Genomic DNA, 13,748 nt, shown 5'->3' with positions numbered 1-13,748 from the left:
TTGGGCTCTCCAATCACTGGGGACGAGGTCGCCGAGGTGGTCAAAAAGCTCCTCGGTGGCAGGGCCCCGGGGGTGGATGAGATCCTCCCAGAGTTCCTCAAGGCTCTGGATGTTGCAGGGTTGTGTTGGCTCTGCAATATCGCATTGTCATCGGGGGCAGTTCCCCTGGATTGGCAGACCGGGGTGGTGGTCCCCCTGTTTAAAAAGGGGGACCGGAGGGTGTGCTCCAATTACAGGGGGGGTCACACTCTTAAGCCTCCCTGGTAAGGTCTATTCAGGGGTCTTGGAGAGGAGGGTCCGTCGGATAGTCGAACCTCGGATTCAGGAAGAGCAGTATATGGTTTTCGTCCTGGTCGTGGAACACTGGACCAGCTCTACACCCTCAGCAGGGTCCTGGAGGGTGCATGGGAGTTCGCCCAACCAGTCTACATGTGTTTTGTGGACTTGGAGAAGGCGTTTGATCGTGTCCTTAGGGGGACTGTCTGATACGGGCTGTCAGGTTCCCGTATGACCGGTGTCAGACTTACTGACACATTGCCGGCAGAAAATTGGGGTCTTTTCCGGTGAGAGTTGGACTCCACCAAGGCTGCCCTTTGTCACCGATTCTGTTCATTACTTTCATGGACAGAATTTCTAGGTGCAGCCGAGGTGTTGAGGGGATCCATTTTGGTGGCCTTAGGATTGCATCTCTGCTTTTTGCAGATGATGTGGTCCTGTTGGCTTCATCAGATCGTGATCTGCAGCTCTCGCTGGAGCGGTTCGCGGCCGAGTGTTAAGCAGCCAGGATGAGGCTCAGTGCCTCCAAATCCGAGGCCATGATCTTGAGCTGGAAAAGGGTAGAGTGCCTTCTCCGGGTCAGGGGGGTTGTCCTGCCTCAAGTGGAGGAGTTTAAGTATCTGGGGATCTTGTTCATGAATGAGGGAAGAAGGGAGTGGGAGTGTCATCTCCCTTAGAGATAGGGTGAGAAGCTTGGTCATCCGGGAGGGACTCAAAGTAGAGCCGCTGCTCCTTCACGTCGAGAGAAGCCAGTTGAGGTGGCTTGGGCATCTGGTAAGGATGCCTCCTGGACGCTTCCCTGGTGAGGTATTCCGGGTACGTCCCACTGGGAGGAGGCCTCTGGGAAGACCCAGGACACGCTGGAGGGACTATGTCTCTCGGCTGACCTGGGAATGCCCTGGGATTCCCCCGGAGGAGCTGGAAGAAGTGGCTGGGGAGAGGGAAGTCTAGGCCTCCCTTCTGAAGCTGCTGCCCCCGCTACCCGACCCCGGATAAGTGGAAGAAAATGGATGGATGGATGGATGGATGGATGGATGGATGGATGGATGGATGGATGGATGGATGGATGGATGGATGGATGGATGGATGGATGGATGGATGGATGGATGGATGGATGGATGGATGGATGGATGGATGGACGGATGGATGGATAGCATCACATTGGAAAAAAAACAAAAAAAAACACACACACACACACACACGCACACGCACACACACAAACAATCACAAACTACTGGAGGAACAGCTATTAATATTTTAACAGTTTAATGGCTCTTAACAAATTCTGGCACAACCGGGCTTTTAAGCAATTCAGATTTTTGACATGGCTCAAAGTGAAAATGAGTTTGACACCCCTGCACTAGATGGAAGCAAACTGCTTTTTAGTTTATTAAACCTGATCACACTTTCTGAATGATTGCTCCTTATACAGCAAAAATAAGTTTATAAGTGTAAAATAAGTGTGACAGGCCGACGCAAATAGTGATGTGAAAGAAAAGTAAAACTTAATTTTAAATTTTTTTTAGAAGAATTAGGAATGTTCAGAGCATATTTTTAATCTTTTACACCTAAATTAAAGCCAGTGTGACCAACTTAGAGGTGTGGTCAAGAGTTAAGTTTTGAATAAGTAATGTTGAGGATATAACAAAACATAGAAGAAGGTAGTTTTTCAACAAGAGACCAGAATAGCATGTGAATACTTCATGAACACACCATGTCTAAGGTGAAACACAGCAGTGACAGTATCATGGTAAGGGGATAAACAATAGGAAAGTGGATGCTTGTTAGAGTTGACAAATGGAGGTGGTAAAAAATCATGTTAGTGGATAAAGAAGAGTTGAGACTAGAGTGAAGGTTGCAAAGTTGAGCATAGTTGGAGTTGGGGAGAAGCTTCTTGTTTGCTATGATAGATGGAAGAGACAGTAAAAGATTAAGTCAAGAATGGTACAAACTTGGTCCACCAGGACTTGCGATTGCTTTTGCCACCCCTTTTTAAATTTCTTTCTGGTCGTACGGTTAGAAAATCGGGCAGAAAGATGTTGGAGCAGTAGAGGATTTGATCCTTGCCCTTTACAATTGATGGAAGAGATGATTTGAACTTCCTCCTCATCTTTCTGCTCTATATTCAGGTATTAATTATTTAAGCTTCTGAGATGTTCCTTAACTACTCCCAATTGTAAAGACAACACCCTGTTGCCATGGTTATGCATCATACTATTCAAACCTTAAGAAAAAGAAAGTGCAAAAATCCTCCCAGTTTTACAGCATCCTAAAGCAGAGGGAATAATTGTACATTCAATGTCTCCACCAAACAAATGATGAACAAACATCCTAAAAGAGAACACATTCAGACTATCTGAACTTGATTTATTCTCCAAAGCAGAATGAGCAAAAAAAAAAAAAAAATAAAAAAAAATAATAATAATAATAATAATAATAATAATAATAATAATAATCAGACCTGCAGCTGAAATAAATTTTTGTAGCAGATACAAGTCCTAATAGGAGGAAAAGTCCATTTCCAAAGAACCCTTTAATCCGTCTCAGTTCATCAGTCTGCTCAGAAACCGTTTGACCGTTTGTGCGGCTGTCAAACAAACCGAGCAGCTCATGTCCTCAAACAAGCAGTCGCTCCATTTAGCGCACAATCACATCTTAATCAGCGTGTTTACATGGTGCAGCCTCATGCCAAGATGCCGATGGGAATCTTTTTTTGGGGCACCATTTAGAGGCTATCCTGTTTGCAGTAACCCTGATAAGACATTTGCACAGTTACATGGCTTCACACGCTCAGCCATAAACAGCCTATACACAACTTTTTGCATTTATTTAATCCTGGCTAATTCATGAGGTGTTCTACAAAAACAAGTTAGTTGGCTTTATGCTACAGAATAACTCTGGATAACTTTGAGAAAACAGTGGCTGACAATCATTTTAATGGTTGTCAGGGAATGTAACTGGCATAAAACACAACTTCCTTTTTAAACACTTGATAACCCTCTTCCTTTTCCTGTCCTCAGTTCTCTGGAAATATTTCAATCTTGTACACAATGCTCAAGACTCAATCATGGTGCAGAATTCTAAGGAACCTGAACGCCTGTGTGTCCGGGCGGGAAGAGGAGCACGTGTTGTGCGTTTGCTCTGAGACATTTCCAGCGGTTTCATCACATCCTCAAATCAAAAGCTTATGTTCACTCATACATACCGTGAAATTCAGAGGAACTTCCAAAAACCACCTTGGAAATGCTTAAATATTGAAGACAATTTCAGTTAATAAAGTGTTGGTTAATGGGCAACTTAGCTTCAATTGTCATGAAGCCAAGTGTCTTCATAACATTGCTGAGTTTTCACCAAAAACAGAGAGCACGAGAGAGAAGTTTTGTTCTCTGGTGTCTCAGTGCAGCATGAGTGTTTCTGTAGCAACCAAACACAAGCTCTGATTGGTATATTCATAACTCTTTTGAAGCTTTTTTTTTCATTAAAATAACCTTTCTAGCAATTTTACAGCTTTTTTCCACTAATGTGACTTTCTTTCTGTTAAGAAAAACAACCTTAGTCCCTAATTTACCCTTCATAAAATTGGTCAAAACATTTAATCAATTTTCGTTTTTAATGAAAATGATCTGAAACATGCTAATTTAATATAGGCAATTTTTAAAAAAATAACTATTTAACTTATTAAGAATAAAAGGACTAAAATGCCTGTGAAACACTACTACTTAATTATCAATTTTTCTATCCACGATCAGCCCAGATTACTGACAGACCAGTAGAACAAGAAACCTTTCAGTTAGGACCTGACTGGCAACATAAAGTAGGTCAACAGATAAAAAAAAAGGGAACCCATCCGCTACAGAAATCTCACATTTGGATGATGAACACATTTATTGACACCTATCACCCTGGAAAGGATAACTAAGCAATTTTTAAGGCTTCAAGATTGAAAGGTGCCAATAAATTTGTGATTTAAAACAAAACGTTCATGCTAAAATAAAAATGAAATCTGCAAACAAGACAAATGCTTGGTGGCAGGCTGATAAAGGTGGGCAACTGCTTTTTTACATAGTGCCAGGTTGGAAATCCTTATTTCACAAATGAATTCTGTTTATAATCAAATTGTCTGATACTCAATTTTTGGATCACCTGAAACATGTAAGTATGACAAAAAGTACAAAAGTTGATTTTCTTCTCTGCTCCAACATTGATCTTGACCATGACATTAAATAGGAATAATCTCACATCCTCTCATCATTACTCATCCTGTTCTCTGTGTACAGTACATTTACTCCTTATTTCTTAATTTTATGAATTACACATATCCAGCCACCAATGGTACAGTGGGCCTTCTAGAGTAATGCATATTCTTGGAAGAGCTCTTGTAAGCGGTGTAGATGACTCACTTTGTGGGGGGAAGGAAAACAAAACAGATGGTTTGGGTTACTGATCAGTAAACTGCAAGAGGTCTTCAAAGACTTCCAGTTCTGGGGATAAACATGTTGGGGAAAAAAGCATCAATTTGTTTCAAAACTAAATATACTGAGTTTAGTGAAGGGGTGTCCTGAACGTAGAGCACCCCGAGCTCTAGCAGGAGGTCAGGGGTTAGACACTATTAAAATATTTATATCCATCAAAGTTCTTTACTTTGAATATTTTTAATTTATTATATAAATTAAAGAGAGAATTATCTTTATTTTCATCTGGATTAAAAAATACCTCTATCAGGGGCGGATCTACAGGGGTGGCATGGGGTGGCAGTTGCCACCACAAATAAGGGCTTTGCCACCCCTGTTGCCACCCCAGCTGGCGACTATGAATTCAATAAATAGTTATGGGAAATCAGACATTAAGCGCACAAATCTCTTTTTTTCCGACAACATTGAATGCAACACAACGTAACCTGACACCTAAAGCTGAGTAGCGGAGTGCGAGAGGACAGAGCGTTGATGGATATTTTACTGGACTGGACATTACGTGACTTATCGTGTGCCACACCTGCGCCATTGCTGTCCATTGAGTCAACATTATGGGTGGTCTTAAAATACCACAGTCACGCAAAGAATCTGAAAAATGGATGCAATATTTAGCGGTTAATTCAACCCTATGATAACAAGGGCTTCAGATTTGACAGGTGAGGAAAAAGTTTTAACGTAAAAAAAACATTGAACAAGTGAGCAGTAGGTCAGTTATGCTACCCTAACTGTTGCTAGCTTTCTATTGACTTTGATAACCTTAACATGTGCTGCGCAATTCGGTGTGTTTTGGTTCCGTTGGCACTAAAACAGGTCAACCCGCCCACCAAGTCATCAGTAGAGCAGCTGTTTAAATATGACTTAAAACTGATGTTTGATAAATTATCTGTGATACAAATCTATAAACAATTTATTTTGTTTCTATTAGTTCTGTCAAGATGCAAGAAGGGGCAAATTTATCTTATATTGGTCAGTCGTTTTATTTGAAATATGCTGTAGGAGCCATAGTTTGATGATAAGTTCAGTTTTTGTTTAACTTTTAGGAATTGCAGCAACTGCAGATAGTGTGCCACAATAAAGGTACAATAAAGCTGATAAACAGGTGAAGAAACAAACACCACTTCTATTCTGCCTTTTCTCGCTCTGTGTGTCAGCTTTACATGACCCGTTGCCATGGCAACCGACAGACAACAGCTCAACTTGCAGATAGAGCAGAGATTACCGACCAGGGGAAACAACACCAAAAAACAAACATTTCCCACACAAAAAAGTAGCAAAAACACCAAAACAGAACATTCAGTCTGTTACATTATGCCGTCAGCCTTGATGTCTATATTGTCATTATTAATAAGTTTTCGCCTGAGCACAGTAGTGGTTGATCAGCTGATTTAATAGATAGGCTATATCTGATAACAAATGATGGCGCTACAAATATTTTTGTGACAGATTTCTGCTCGTCCTGCATTGGGATAAAATGGTTTTCTGGACATAACTCAATGAATCACATAGCAACTAATAGGCGCTGTCCAATCCAGTAACACATATCAATTAGCAAGAGTATGAAAGACATAAAAATAATTAACTATACTATATTAAGAAATTATATTTAATCCTAAGTGTTGAATACAAGATAAAACATTTTGAAACAAGTAAATCAAGTAAATTAAGTCCAATGTTACTTCTGTGTAAGCTAAACGTGAGAATGAGACGTTCTATTTTTCTCTCTCTCTTTCTCTCTCTCTCTCTCTCTCTCTCTCTCTCTCTCTCTATATATATATATATATAAATTCTGGGCTGCACAGTGGCGCAGTTGGTAGAGCTATTGCCTTGCAACAAGAAGGTTCACTCTGGCTCATAGCCTTAGTTATTGGGATGTGTAATTACATGCTCCCTGTTGATTCTAGGTGTATTCCTGCTCCTCGCTTTTTCTTCTCCCTTTCCATGAAATATATAAAATACAGTGTTCTGGGCCACACGTCCCACTGCCTTGGGGCACGCTGACATCACATCTGTTGCTTTTGATTTTTAACTGGGTCCTAACATTTGGTGGTTTCCATAAGCCTGCTGCAGTGGAGGGGACAACAGCAGCTAGTGCAGTGTTACTTATTAGAGGTCAGGTCTTTATTCAGTAAAGAAAGGAGTAACATTTTGTTAGATGCACTTACACTGTGTTCATGGATTAAGGCCGCACATACTTGTTATCACGATCAGTTAGTGAGTGTTATACACTGTGTACATCTGAGCTGCCAGTCTCCAGGAACATAGTTTCTTTTAGTTTTGATATTTTTTTATTTTTATTGTTTCAAATCATTTAGATGTCTGCAAGTCACAGAGCTGTGAGTTTGAAACACCCTGGGATATGACCGTGATGGACATGCTGCACTTTCTTTGTATGACTAGGAATGGTAGGAATTATACTCCTAGATTATACTGATAATGATTGGCTCTACCTCGTTGCGATTTGCAATTTAGTTTGGATGTTTCTGTGGCTGAACTGTCAGTGCACGCAGTTCTGCCTCAGAAACAGGGGGAGAGCACATATGAGTGCTACAAGTGAAAGACATGTGACATTGAGTAAACAGTGAGAAAGAGAGAGATTAAAAAAAAAAAAAGAAAGATAAAAATATTAAAACCCGCACCCCTTTTAGGACTTCAGTTCAACGTCATTTAACTGGGACTTTAGTCAAAAACACAGAAGACAACACATGCAGGGTTCTTAAAAACGCATAAAATATGTAACTAAAATGGAAATTGGTTGAAGCATTATTTCTGTCTTAATTTGTTATTGTGATTAAAACAGGGAACGTGAGGAAAGCAGGACAAGAGTGACAGTCAAAGGCGCTGCTACTGACAAACGCAGCTAAGAAGGCTTTTTGATACTTGTCATTCCTTTAAATGTTAAGTATTAGAACTGAAGCAGGTGGCATAGAACCATCTGTACAAGATCTTTTAACACAAAAAGGGAGTGTCACCACTGGAGCTGTCTGATGAGCAATAAGGAGTCAGTTAATGACCGACTCTGACAAGGACTGAATGGTAAGGTGATTCTTTTTCCTGATATGAGACTCCAGGTTCTTCAAGAAGTATATGGACTTGGCATGAAAGGATTTCACAGGTGATAAAACCTGGAACACAGGTGGCTTCCTTTCTGAAGGACGTGGTTAAAGGATAGATATGCTGACGCTGGTAGGTATTAATCTCTCTGGATACAATACTCAAGATACCTGGAGGCGTGGACAGCGCAAAAGAAGACGGCAAAGCTTTCATATTCTGCTTGATCAATCATTACATTCCACGCTATGGATTTCTGACGAAGATCAGGTGAGAAAATGGTACTCCTTTTAGGAATCAAGATCTGCAGACTATGGAACAGATGCTCGGATTGACCCATTTATTTGGTACAGTATATTATCCCCAATCATAAGGCAAGGTTGAGAGAGTAAACAAAACAAAATTGGCTATAAACTGTGCACAGTCTAAATTTAAATTGGGTAAATGCATTGCCTATTATTGGATGTTTGTTTGAATGTCCATTAACAAATCAACAGGGTTCTCTCCGCATGAGTTCCGCACGAGAAGGATGTTTCCAGCACCCGCACTGGGATTCCAGAATGGACAGGCGAACCTGCACATTTATTTCATAATGATGTTTTTAATGAGCCACAGGTTCGGGCAACAGAGTTTGCAAAATACCAGACGTCACAGGACCGTCCAGGGTCAAGACCGTCAAGACCGGTCCCAGGAATCAACTGGGTGCGGCTAAAGGTCATCAAAAGACAGTGGTCTGAACCTCGCTTCACCAGACCATACCAACTCATGGAGAGGACGTCTCACGCTGTCCGTCTGCAAGGGAAAGGAGACACCTGGTTCCATTGGAGTTAGTGCACAACAGCTGAGGAGCCACAACGCGCTCCGAGACGTATAAGAAGATCTGCAGCTTCAATCTTCAGACGAGGAGCGTCTGCAGGCACTTCCCAGGACCGAGGAGGATCAGCAATTCCAGGAGTGCGGCAGGAATTTCTGCCATGACCACTTCAATTTCCTGGAATTCGAGGCTTAAAAGGCCCGGACAGGCACAATACTCCTGTTTCCGGTGTCCTTATGTTGAGAAAAGGAGATTGCACCCTCTCCTTAAACTCACTGTTATATTGGCACAATAAATCCAATTTTCAGTGAGCAACGTACTCAGGTGGGAACCTGAGGTGTAACCCGACGAGGAAAACGGGTACACGAAGGATCAAGTTACAAGACGATCACTGTTAACACATATTCTCTCTTTTGCGTATTTTCATCTTTTCTTGCGAACTCTTAATGAACTTTCGTTTTCCTTTTTGCGCGTATTTTTGGATCATTTCCTGACGAAGAACTCCTTTTGTTTTTGAGGAATGTCAAAGAAGAAAAGACACGGACTCTAAGACTCTATCATTGAATTCTGTAAAAAAAAACATTTGTAATTGATTTTTATGTGTTCTAATTTCTTTTTCCTCCACAGCTTTGCTTTTGGTGTTGCTTTTCATACTGTTGAAGGATTGTAATTGTTATGATCATTATTGATTTTGTGATTAGTAGCCATCTTTAGTAAGTTTTATGTACCTCAGGTATTTTTCCATTTTATAATTTTTGGGTCATGATTTGTAATGTGTTTTGCTTGTTCTGAAATAATTGAGTTAGAGGATTTTCATATTTTAAAAGGTTAATAGGTATTTTTAAATTTAAATTGAGATTGTTACAAATTTTTGCCATACTTCAGGTGAGTATTACATTCTTGGACAGCACAAATCTATCCTCTACAGGTAAAAATAAGGAGTTTAATTTGAGATGCATAAAACTGTCAACAGGGTAGCAGAGGCCCACCTGCCCCGCCTCCCTATCAGATGCTTTTCTGTGGTGCTGCAGATGAGGGGGATGTGGAGCTGAAGGGTTCTGTTGAAAAGGGGGACTGTTGTATAAGAAGGCCAATGTTTTAGTTATTGTTGTATAAGAAGGCCAATGTTTTAGTTATTTTAGTCTACTGAATATTTTTTTGTTTGTTCCTCTATTGGAAGGCTTAATCATTTTATTTGTGAGGTCTGTGTATCTCAGACCTCAAAAGGGGGACTGTTGAAGAAAAATGACTATTTTTAGTGTTTAAACCTTTTAGAACAAATTTCTTAATTTTGAACAGGTTTCTGTTAGTGATTTGAAACTAAAACTATTGCTGGGTAAGTATTGAATAGAGATCTGGAGGAGAGTTTCTGCTCAGAACCCTGGGGTCTTATCATTAAAGACAGGAGGTAATAAATTAACATATGCAGGAAGGTGGAGGACAGTATCACTTGAATTACTGTGAGAAAGGGAACTTTGGTCGGTTCACGTAACCAGGATGAGAAGTCTTCCAAAACTAACATCTGACATGGTAAAAAAAAATGAATATAACATAAAATGTTTTATGTCACTAACATTTAATTTGTAAGATATTTTTATTAGTTATTAATAACATGCTTTGACTGAAAATTGTATTGTCTTGTTTTAGAATTAATTTAGTCAATGATGAATGTATTTGAAATTGTATTATTTCTGACTATATTAGAATCAAATGAAACTTTGTTTAAAAGTTATAGCTAGTCTAGTCAGAATGAGACTGAAACAGCAGCGAAATGAGCCTTTTTCTTATTTAAAGTGAGCAACACCTGATCGTACTCGACCACTTTACATGTATTTATATTATATTATATTATATTATATTATATTATATTATATTATATTATATTATATTATATTATTTAGATATTTAGGAGAACAGCAGTGCTAGAATGATGAAGAAAGGTGATGAAGCTCTGGTGAGATCTTCATTTAGTTTATTAAAATATGTATTAACTGTTTTTTAATTTTTAAATAAACTAGACTATTTTATTATGAGAAGAGCAGGTCAGGGAAGACATAGGAGAGCCAGGTGGAGATTCAGAGTGTGAAGATATAAAAATTATATTAATTTCAATAAAACCATAAAGGAGAACAGGTGAAGACTGATGTCAGTTTGATGTCTTTCAACGTCTAAATATTTTTTTCATTATTTCCAAACTATAAGGGTAATGGTTAGGAGGCAATAAGAAAAGTGCTTGAGGAGAGGTTTAAAAATAAATTAGTGAAAATGTTTGCTACACAGTAAATAGAGTTGAGATGTATAATAATGTATATCTGAAAATTAAGTTGTTTAAATTCTCATTCTGTATAATAAAAACATACTTTTATTTAGCTCACAATCTGACACTGTACATTACTGTAGTGTCTGTTGTAAATACATGAATCCATGCAGGAACATCAGGCTGCAGAGTCAGAGGGAGGCAGAGACAGAAACACATATCCGTAGATATTTTAGTTAAATGTTTGCGGCTGAAAATGACAAGGAAAAAAAACATTTAGCCTGTGTGTGCTACCAGAGTATGTAGCTTGCCAGTTGTGAGGCAAATGCTAAAGTGAGTGTTCATCCTGGAATGACGGTCATTATACTATGCATAACTTTAATCTGATTATTGGATTGTAAATAGTAACGTGTTAGAATACTTGTTACTGAAAACAAGGGTCAGATTAGAGTAACGCATTACTGACATGCTGTAGGGCTGTGTAATAACATCGATTTTGCAATATATATATCGATATTTTCTTTCCTAGAAAAAAATCAATATTCATTTACAAGTATCGTAACATACAACTGTCACCTTGCTCACTCACTGCTTGCTTTGCCGGGAGAGTGATTCGGTCATCAGGCTTAGAGTGATTCCTTCAGATGTTAAGTGTCAAGGTTTAAAAGGTATCAAACTATTCAGAGCAGGGTAGTTGGTGCACTTTATTTACTTCACAAATGCAATTTTCAGTTAAATTAATTCAATCCAACTCTATAACAATCACAAAATGTCACCAAAATCACTCTCTCCCTCTAAAATCTTTCAGAAAATCGCAAAAGTGTATTGAATTGTATTGTTTGCTGAATATCATAATATATATCGTATCGTGAGCAGAGTATGGTATCGTGAGATTATTGTATCACTACAGCCCTAACATGTTGATGGCACAATAGTTTATGACATTTCTGCTCAAGCTATTTACTGATCTGTCAGGTTTCTGATATGCGACCCCCCAATGACAGACTCGTTCCTCCGCCCTTGCCTACAGGTATAAAAGTTTGTGCACAAGGGAAATAATTCAGAAAAAGCTGATTTTAGTTTACTTCTGCACCAGCTCTTTCTCCAAGGACGTCCTTGATATTTCTCTCTCTTATTGTCTCAGGTAACAATGTTTGTATCTGTGTTTCTCCAGTTTCCTGTTTTATCTTATACTTTCTTCTGATTGGATTAAATTCTGTAATTCTGTGACGTCAACACACATTGTTGTGTTTCTGTCCCCACACGTGGCCACGCGAGAGAACCCGGGATCAACAGGAAGAATCAGAGCCAGATTTTTTGCTAAATTTAATTGTATAAATAATTCTTCCTTAACGGCCTCCAACTAATTATTCCAGTGAACGAAGCACATACAGCTCCCTTTTAACCTCCATCTTCCCATTTCTGACACTGGATCTTCAATATCCTCAAGTTTTGAAATAGCAGGCAGTTATAAACCGGGTGTTAGCTGTAGTGGCTAAGTCTTGGCTACAGTCCGCTGTCACCTTGATATCAGCAGGAAAATGAAAAAAACTAAGCACTGGATGGTACCGGCTAATTACTGGACACAATGGCACACCACAAAACTCGATTGTTGTACCAGTAGCTCACAGATATTTTAAGTTTAGCATCTTTTTCTTTTTCTTGCAGCTTTGGGTAAAAACAATAGGAGCAAGCAGCACCCGGAACCAATCTATGTGGCATAAATTCAAACGGAAATACGCGACCACCTCTCGTGGCATATACCCCATTAGTGAACAACAAAAAGTCACATTTACCGTCTCTCATCATAGGCACAAAAGATCCGCAAAAGCTGTGTTCCCCTGTAAACCATGAGTGGGGGAAATTATTTTTCACACATCTTTCAATATTCCTTGCAAATATTTCTTAAGTAGCACCATGAAAATCAGTTATTTTGATTGCAAAAATAATAAATAAATTTTTTTAAAAAACAATTGCGTAATCCTGGAAAGACTGACTGTCAGATGTTAGATTATTTATTTTGTTTTATTTTCTTTATGATACATGGACCAAAGTAAAAATATAGAATAAAAACATTTAGTAGTAGTTCTCATGTACCTGTGCTTTAGGAACACATGTAAGTTCAGAGCTATTTTTGGGCCACGCAATGATTTCTCTCCACCAGCAGCTTTATGGTACACCATGTTAAGGTCTAAAGGTTTAAAACCAACTTTCCATTCAGAAAGAATTCCACCCCGCTTTTCATTTTCAGTCACTGGGTTTCTGGGCGCTGGTTGTATTAAGAAACTATGACATCAGCCTATGATTTTAGGTCAAGCAAGCAAACACGTGAGAGTCCAAGAAAGTTTCTTTATCTGTCTCTGTGAAAGACGTTTTTAACTGACCACACAGGATTGTAACCCTGTTAACATGCAGCAAAAATGAGTAGAATTAGATCTGCAGACAATTACCTTCAGCTTTAATCTTTAATTGAATTCAAAGCATGCTTGTTTTATTGGATAAATCAAATCAGCAAGCATGGATGACAAACTAAAACAATTTTTTTTGCACACTTTAATTATCCAAACAGAAAAAAATCAAACAGCTCAGACATAATGTAGTTTGTGAAATATGATGAATAAAAACTGGCACGATACATCAGTGTGAATCAGACTATATAGCGAATGGGCCACTGAGCACAATACAGTAAGTGCACATGAGTTAGAACCTGGTGTCAAGGCAGATTTCACTTATTTTTTCATGCAGGTGTTTACTTGTCTTTTTTTTAAATCATTTTATCGCACACCACAAAACAAACCAAAAATAAAACATCCAACATTCACCTGTTCAAACTCATACATGAAGGGAAACAGACAAGGTTCTAAGTCTAGATAGCACTAAA

General features: G+C 39.0%; 1 protein-coding gene across 13 annotated transcripts in view; it reads right to left on the bottom strand.

The window, feature by feature from the left end:
* The window catches only part of filip1l (filamin A interacting protein 1-like), a 163,956-nt gene that overhangs the window by 2,241 nt on the left and 147,967 nt on the right, over positions 1–13,748 (bottom strand). The window lies entirely within an intron of this gene.

Source organism: Poecilia reticulata, chromosome 2 (assembly GCF_904066995.2).
Source record: "Poecilia reticulata chromosome 2, P_reticulata-male-v2, whole genome shotgun sequence".
Taxonomy (NCBI): Eukaryota; Metazoa; Chordata; class Actinopteri; order Cyprinodontiformes; family Poeciliidae; genus Poecilia; species Poecilia reticulata.
Note: the sequence above shows the minus strand (reverse complement) of the source record. Positions and strands in the feature narration are given on the sequence as shown.